Raw genomic sequence first — 7,234 nt, 5'->3', positions numbered from 1 at the left:
CTCAAACTTTCTCCTCTTCTATTTAATGGCCACAAACTTAAGCACAGAGGAAACTGGAGAAGAGAGAGGGAGGAAAGGGGAGGGGAGGGAGGCCCCACATTGGCTTTGAGGGAGGGAGAAACTGTCTCAGCTGCTTCTTTACTTTCCTCCTGTTCTTTTAAAGAAACATTGTTCATCTGAGAAAATCAGGTAGGTCCCAGGTGGCAGAAGATGTAACTTGGGCTTCTTGGCCTTAGCACTGACCTCCTCCAGAAGAGGCCAGTCTCTGGTGACCCTGGGGCGCTGGGAGCTGCCTGCTTTGGAGTCCAAGGGCCCAGTGTTTGAATATAAGCTCAGTTCTGTCATTTATTAACCAGTTGGTTTTTAAGAAATTTACTCAATTTATCTGAAACTCAGTTTCTTCATCTGTAAAACAGGCATAGCGATCTTTTCCTTGTAGGGTTGCCTGTGCCCAGGAGTATTACACCTGATAACTATTGTTATCAACAGTGACAATGTATGATGATTAGTCACCCCATTGCATCACATTGCATTGTATCTCTTCCCTTGCCCAACCCCACCCCAAAGTTTATGGCACTCAATCGAATGCTTCCTGTGAATGGGGTGAATACCTTACCTCATTTAATCAACACAACATCTCTGTGAAGGGAGTATAGTATTACCTCCATTTATTATCTGTATTATGCAAATAAGGGAACTGGTACCTGTAGCAGTTGAGTATCTAGCCCAGGGTCACCCCAGGATGGGCTTAAGAGCACAGGCTTTGTGGTCTTTGATAGTTTCAAAGTTGGGCTCTGCTGTTTCATAATAGCTATAGGATGCTGCGGAGTAAGCTACTTAACCACTCTCAGTTTCTTCATCTGTAAGTTGGGACTATTCATGGTACCTATGCTCAGTCCCTCAATTGTGTCCAACTCTTTGCAACCCTATGGACTGTGGTCTGCCAGGATCCTCTGTCCATGGGATTTTCCAGGCAGGAATGCTGGAGTGGGTTGCTGTTTCCTTCTCCAGGGATTCATGGTACCTACCTGGAAGATAACTGTGGTACTTAAGTGTGAAATTTACGGGCAGTGCCTGACTCAGTACTGGCACTCCCAGGTGCCCAACAAGTATTAGTCATCCTCATTTTGATCCCCATTATACCAGAAGTGGCCTTCGGCAGCTCAGCCCTGGTGTCTCCTGCTGTTTAGTGGTGTTTGGAAGTTAAGTGTGTGAGGTTCTCCACAAGCCACAGAGCTGCTCTCTCATTAACTCCCCCTCTCTCCCCACACACACTTCAGTACTCAGGACTTGGGAAAAAGGACACTAAACAGATTATGACTCCATTTCGGGAATTAAATCAAAACTCAAGACTAACTCAATTTGGCTTCCTACGAGAGGGAAAGGTTAAAAGGGAGTGAGGAGGCGTCTGGGTGTGCTCTCAGAATGGTAATCGGTTCTGGGTCCTTGCCCCCAGCTCTCAAAAGGGCCCTTGCCTGAGGGGGATACCCTGGGGTGGGGGAAGCAGAGGAGCCTTAGAGCTCAAGGTCACCTGGAGTGGCAAGGGGTTGGAAGGTGGCCCAGGAACATTTCCCCAAGCGGGATCTTCTCCTCATGGCCCTCAGTCAGCCCAGCCCTTGACTGAAGGGGATCCCAAGACTGGAGAGGATTGGGGCTTAAATGGGTAGGTGGGCCTTGAGGTGGTCACCTCAGAAGGAATATCTCTGCTGACCTGCTTCTTAAGACATGGAAGCAACACTGATACTATTGTGTTTTACCTTCAGATACACTTGTTAGACAGCCCTAAGCACTGTGACCTGTGTTCTTGTATGAACATACAGTCTACATGTGAATATCCGCCCAACTCTCATTCAGCTTCCTGCATTAGCCCAGATGATTCTGAGCAACATGAAATAAAAAGTAAAAATCGATTTCTACTTCCGGAAAAGTGATAATTTTCCACAGCATTTCCTCCTTTGCTGCTAACACTTTCCTTCCAGTCTTATAAGGACCATATTTCCCCTTATACAGAAGGGGAAACTGAGGCTCAAGGAGATGGGTAGCTTGAATCACAGAAGCAGTAGATCCAAGGATGAACCCCGAACAGAAACCAGTGCCTTGAGGAGGAGACAGGGGAGGGAAAGCCCCGCTTCGGGTTTCACCTGGAGGTCCCAGGCATCCCCAAAGTCCAGTGGGATGGGGACAGCGCCCGGGAGGCCGTCGCTGGGGAGGGAGGGACTCAAGGGCTCACCGAACAGCGGGGCCTCGGGCGAGAGCGTCGCCAGCGCGTCCTCATTCCGCGATTACTGTCAGGGGACCATCCATCAGCGCCGCCCGGGACGCTCGGCCAGACTGCCCGCCGCCCGCCCGGGTCTCTCCAGATCGCATTAGCGTGGGGTGAGGGCGCGCAGCGGCACCGGCTGCTGGGAGAGGGGCGGGCTGGCCACGCTGGGGGGCTGGGGACCTGGGCTCCCGCAGTGGGGCCGCTGCAGGGGCAAGGCGGAGGCAGCTGTAGGGGGTCTTCCAGTCTCCCGGCTCTGGCGTCTTAAGGTCGAGGAAGGGGGCTGTAGGACACGGGAGCGGTGGGGGAGGGGAACCCAGAACACACAGGGCTCCAGGGACGGAGCAAGGCAGCTCGGGTGACCTCTCTCACTCTTTACGGGTAAAGAGGAAAATGGGAAAGGGTTGGTTGGGGAGGGGAGAGACTGAGATAGGGAAGGCAGTGGATTAAGTGGGACTTGTTTATTCTTTGCTCAGTGTCTGACTTAAGTGACCCCATGGACTGTCACCCGCCAGGCTCCTCTGTCCATGGGATTTTCCAGGCAAGAATACTGGAGTGGGTTGCCAATTCCTTCTCCAGGGATCCTCCCAACCCAGGGATGGAACTCAAGTCTCCTGCATTGGTAGGTGGATTCTTTACCACTGAGCTACCTGGGAAACCCCATTAAGTGATAGACAGGGACTTAAAAGGGGAGAAAATCGAGAAGTAGAGAGAATGGAAGAGGAACAGATACACAGGGGTGAAAAAAATCTTAGAAATAGTCTAGCGCAGCCCCCTCATTCTACAGAGGGAGAAAGTGAGTCCCAGAGTTTGGCCAGCTCTCCCATAGCCTTCCCTGCTCAGTTTGTCCTCTGGGGATGGGCAAACCTCACTGGTTGCCATAAGATCAAAACCAGCGGGCTTGAGGTTGAACATGAAGAAGTACTTCCTGGTCCCACAGTCTGGAACCACTTTTTTTGGCTGAGACTCTAAAGCAGCTGTCCTTCCCTGAGTGCGGAGTTGGCACCATCTGCCAGGGAAAGACTTGTCCACTGCAGTCAGATTCCCTGGTCTGCCTGTATAAGCCTTGGTGCTGACATACTGGGGGTCTCCAGAGAGCCTGGTTCCTATCCACGGGGCTTGTGCTCTAGACATGGATGAACGCCCATCTCTCTGGCCTCCTCTCCCGTCCGTCCCAGCTGTGCAATATCATGGAATCCCTGAATCCTTGGCAGCCCTCAGATCATCTCATCCTTCCTCCTGCCTCTGGACTGTATCTGAGTGGTTCCTGCTAACCCACCCCAGCTTCTCTCCTTCAACCTGTTTCCTGACAATCATGAAGTCCCCCTGTATGTCTCAACTTGATCCCTCCATCCCTGTGGTCCTTCATCATCACTTTGGTGGGATTTTGTCGTGACCAGGACTGAAACAGAACATTCCTTCTACAAGTAAACACTCCTCCTTTCCAGGGGTACCCCACCGTCAGTGGCCAGGCAGGGAGTGGGGACAACCTCCTTTTGAGAGCTCTGGAAACTTCTCTTTCCTCTCTCTGAAACCAGCCCCTATATGTGCTGAGGTAGGGATTGTCTTTTGAGAAGGTTTCATCTTTCTCCACAGCCCAGGTCACACTCAGAGGAAGGCAAATGTGAGGGAGTTTCCAATCCCAGCCTCTGCCTCTGAGTCTGGCCCCTGAAGAGGCCTGAGGCTCAGTAGAGGAGAGAAATGAACAGAGCTGGGACAGGGGCAGATTCTCAGTACCCCCTTTCTAGCCCCTACTCCCAGTGACAGGGCCCCTACAGGACAAGAGAGATATTCCTGATGCTCCAGTCTAAAGGCCATAGATAAATTTCAGCATTACTCCTTCTTGTGGGCAAAGGGATGCCCTCAGGACTTGTTTAGTTGCTAAGTTGTGTCTGACTCTTCCAAGTGGAAAAGCCTGGGAAAGAGGTTGTTTTTGCAGCCGCTGATGCTTTATCCAGAGGAGGATGTCAGCCTCACCCCAGGAGCAGTGCTGGAAGCTGAGAGGTTGGGAGTATACAGTGAATTCTTCCAAGGGCATGCTAGTCAAGGGGGTTGAAACACTCAGGCCAGAAAACCATCCAAGGAAGGAAGCCATGGCAATAACTCTGTCTCTGCACTAACTCCACATACATTGTCTCATGTGATCCTCAGTGCCGGGTGCAGCGCCTGGCACAGAAAATATGCTTGTTGTACAAATGGATTCATGAAGAGCCCTGGGAGGAAGGTCACGATCCTCAATTATAGATGAAGAAACAGAGGCGCACAAAGGTTAAATGACTTGCTCAAGGTCATGTGTCTCATTGGGGCAGGGCCAGATTTCAGGGGAGAGCTACTTTTGTGGTCGAGGGTGCTGGAGAAGAGGAAGGCAGGAAGGGAAGGATAAGCGATCAGACTCCAGACCAGGGGTGTGTGTGTGTGTGAGGGGGTGGGGAAGAGAGGAGAGCTGCATAAAGAGATGACTCCCTGGACAAAGATGACATTTCAGACCATGCAGCTTTAGAATTATCTCACTGAAGGTTGACTGGTAGCATACACACAGCCCTGCGCATAACATGGAGAGGTCGAGGGGGAGCCTGGTCCATTAAAGACCAAGAGAGGGAGTTGACACTGACAGTCTGGACACATGACCCCTTACTGCCCCTCGGTGCTGTAGCAGTCTCACTTCCCTGGATCTGTTCTTGTTGTTGTTATTATTGTTGTCATTGCTTCTGTCTGATTTTAATTATCTTATTTTTTTCAAATAGGAAATACATATACATGGTTGAGAACTCAAAAGGCATCAAAAGTTATACAGTGACAAGTAAGTCTCCCTCCCACATGCTCAGGACTGCCAGGCCACCCAGGTCCTCTCTCCATTCTAACCACAGCAACCACTGGCTTGTAGAACCCTCCAAAGATATTTTCTCCTTCTCCTGGCTTGTACCCTAAAGTCACCACAAAGCTGAGTTGAGCACAGAGGTTTGGGAGAGAGGGGTAAAGGGACACACCTGGACTGGTGGGTCTGGGAGGACCAAGTACCTTCAGTTCCCCCCACCCCTCCCTGCTGAGATGACTGCATGCCGTGGGAGCTCGGAAGCCTTGCAGATGAGAGGGAGGGGTTAGGGGTCCCAGCCGAGGCAGGAGCCCTTTCCAGGGCTCTAAGTCCCCACTCTGCCATCCCAGGACCCTCAGTGTTCATCTGGCTGAGGCATCACCCAGTTGGGTCCTGCTCAGGTTCTCCAGAGAACCAGTCTCCATGCCTTCCCTCTCCTGCCTGTTGGACTGTTGGGAAGTCTTCCTGGATGTCTGACTCCAATTCCTTTTATTTTTGGTGCAGCTCATGGTTTTGGCTTCTGCCCTCAGTAGAGATGCAATGTCCTCTTGGAGATGACGACTCAATTCCCTCCCTCCATAAACATACACAATAACATACACCCTCCCCCACCTTGAAGACCTCTCAATTCCCATCCACCCATCATTTCCAATCACTTCGTTCTTGCCTGGCACATCCCTTTGCTATTATTATCCCACAGTGCTTCTTGGTCACTGAGGTGATAATATTCCAACATAAAGTCAAGTCTTCCCCCAGATTCAGGGGGTAGATCCAGGCCAGTCTCTTTGCCAACAGAATCCCCCCAGTTTTAGTGATGGCCCAGCACAACTCTTGCACTTGTGGGCATCACCTTGACCCTCCCCTCCCGCTCTGGTCCTCATTCATGGCCTGCAGTGTGATGAGACATAAGTGGACCCCATCCTAGGATGGCTTCCCCTGCCTTCCCTCCAAATCTCATCTTTTGTGTTTACTCATTAAGCAGTTATTATTACTGAGCACTAGTCTAGGTTCTTGGGATACACTGGTGACCCAAACAGAGAAAGACACCCACCCATGTCAAGTTTACATTTTAGCAGGGTGAGACAGATAATAAATAATACATTATTAGATAAGTAAATTATATTATATATTAGGTAGAAGTTATTACCAAAAAACATAAATCAGAGAAAGAGGGATCAAGATGAAGGGGAAGTCTGCGATTTTAAATATTTTAGTCAAGGAGGTCTCACTGAGAATATAGTATTTGAATAAAGAGCTAGAGATGAGGATGTAAGTTAGTCCCGCAGCTATGTTGGGGAACAGAACTCCAAGCAGAGGGAATAGCTGATGCAAAGGCCCTGGGGCAGGTGTGTGCCAGGCAAGTGTGTGGAGCCTGGAGGCCAAGGAACAAGGAGAAGAGGGGAAGGGATGATATTAGAGAGGCAATGAGGGGCCCGGTGACACAGGGCCTTGGAGGCTGTCTTAAGGAGTTTGATTTTTATTCTGAATGGAGAGGACAGGTCTGACTGAACTGACATTTTAAATAGGCCTTCTGTCTTTTGTGTTGAGATGGATTGCAGGGGTGGAGGGTGGGTCAAGATGCACGGAGACCTGTTGAAAGGTTCTGGCACTAATCCAGGTGAGAGGTGAGTGGCTCGGACCAGGGCGGCAGCAGTCAACGTGGTGAGAAGGGCCCAGATTCTGAGTCTGGTGACAGTTTTCCCTTCCTCGACTTCCATCCTCTGCTCTCTTCATGTTCTCTCTTCTTTTCTAGGTTGTATGTTTTCTTTTGCCTTGAAGACTGAGAGCTCCCTGGGGGCAGAGCTCAGTGCCCGTCCCTGAATCTGCCCAGCATCTAGGTGTGAAGGTCAGCAGGCCTCAGGGCTGCCCAGGAAGAGGCTGGTGAGCAGGGCAGTCCGGCAGCCCTCCTCGGTCGCAGGCTCCCTGAGCCGAGGGGAGGGGGCTGCTGACTCTAAAGAGGATGTGATGGACAGTTATTGAAGGCACTCAGCTGGGGGCTCCACTCCAGTCTTAATCTGAGCCGCCCTCGAGGAAATCATAACCAGCTCTTAAAAACATGTTAAGACCAAAGCTAGTGTGTGTGTTTGAGCAGCGCTTCAGACAGCTGCTTAATACTGGGGCCCTCTGGGCCTTTGATTTCTCCACCCTTCGCCTGGCCCTCT

This window comes from Budorcas taxicolor, chromosome 5, assembly GCF_023091745.1.
Source record: "Budorcas taxicolor isolate Tak-1 chromosome 5, Takin1.1, whole genome shotgun sequence".
Lineage (NCBI taxonomy): Eukaryota > Metazoa > Chordata > Mammalia > Artiodactyla > Bovidae > Budorcas > Budorcas taxicolor.
This window is presented reverse-complemented; position numbering follows the sequence as displayed.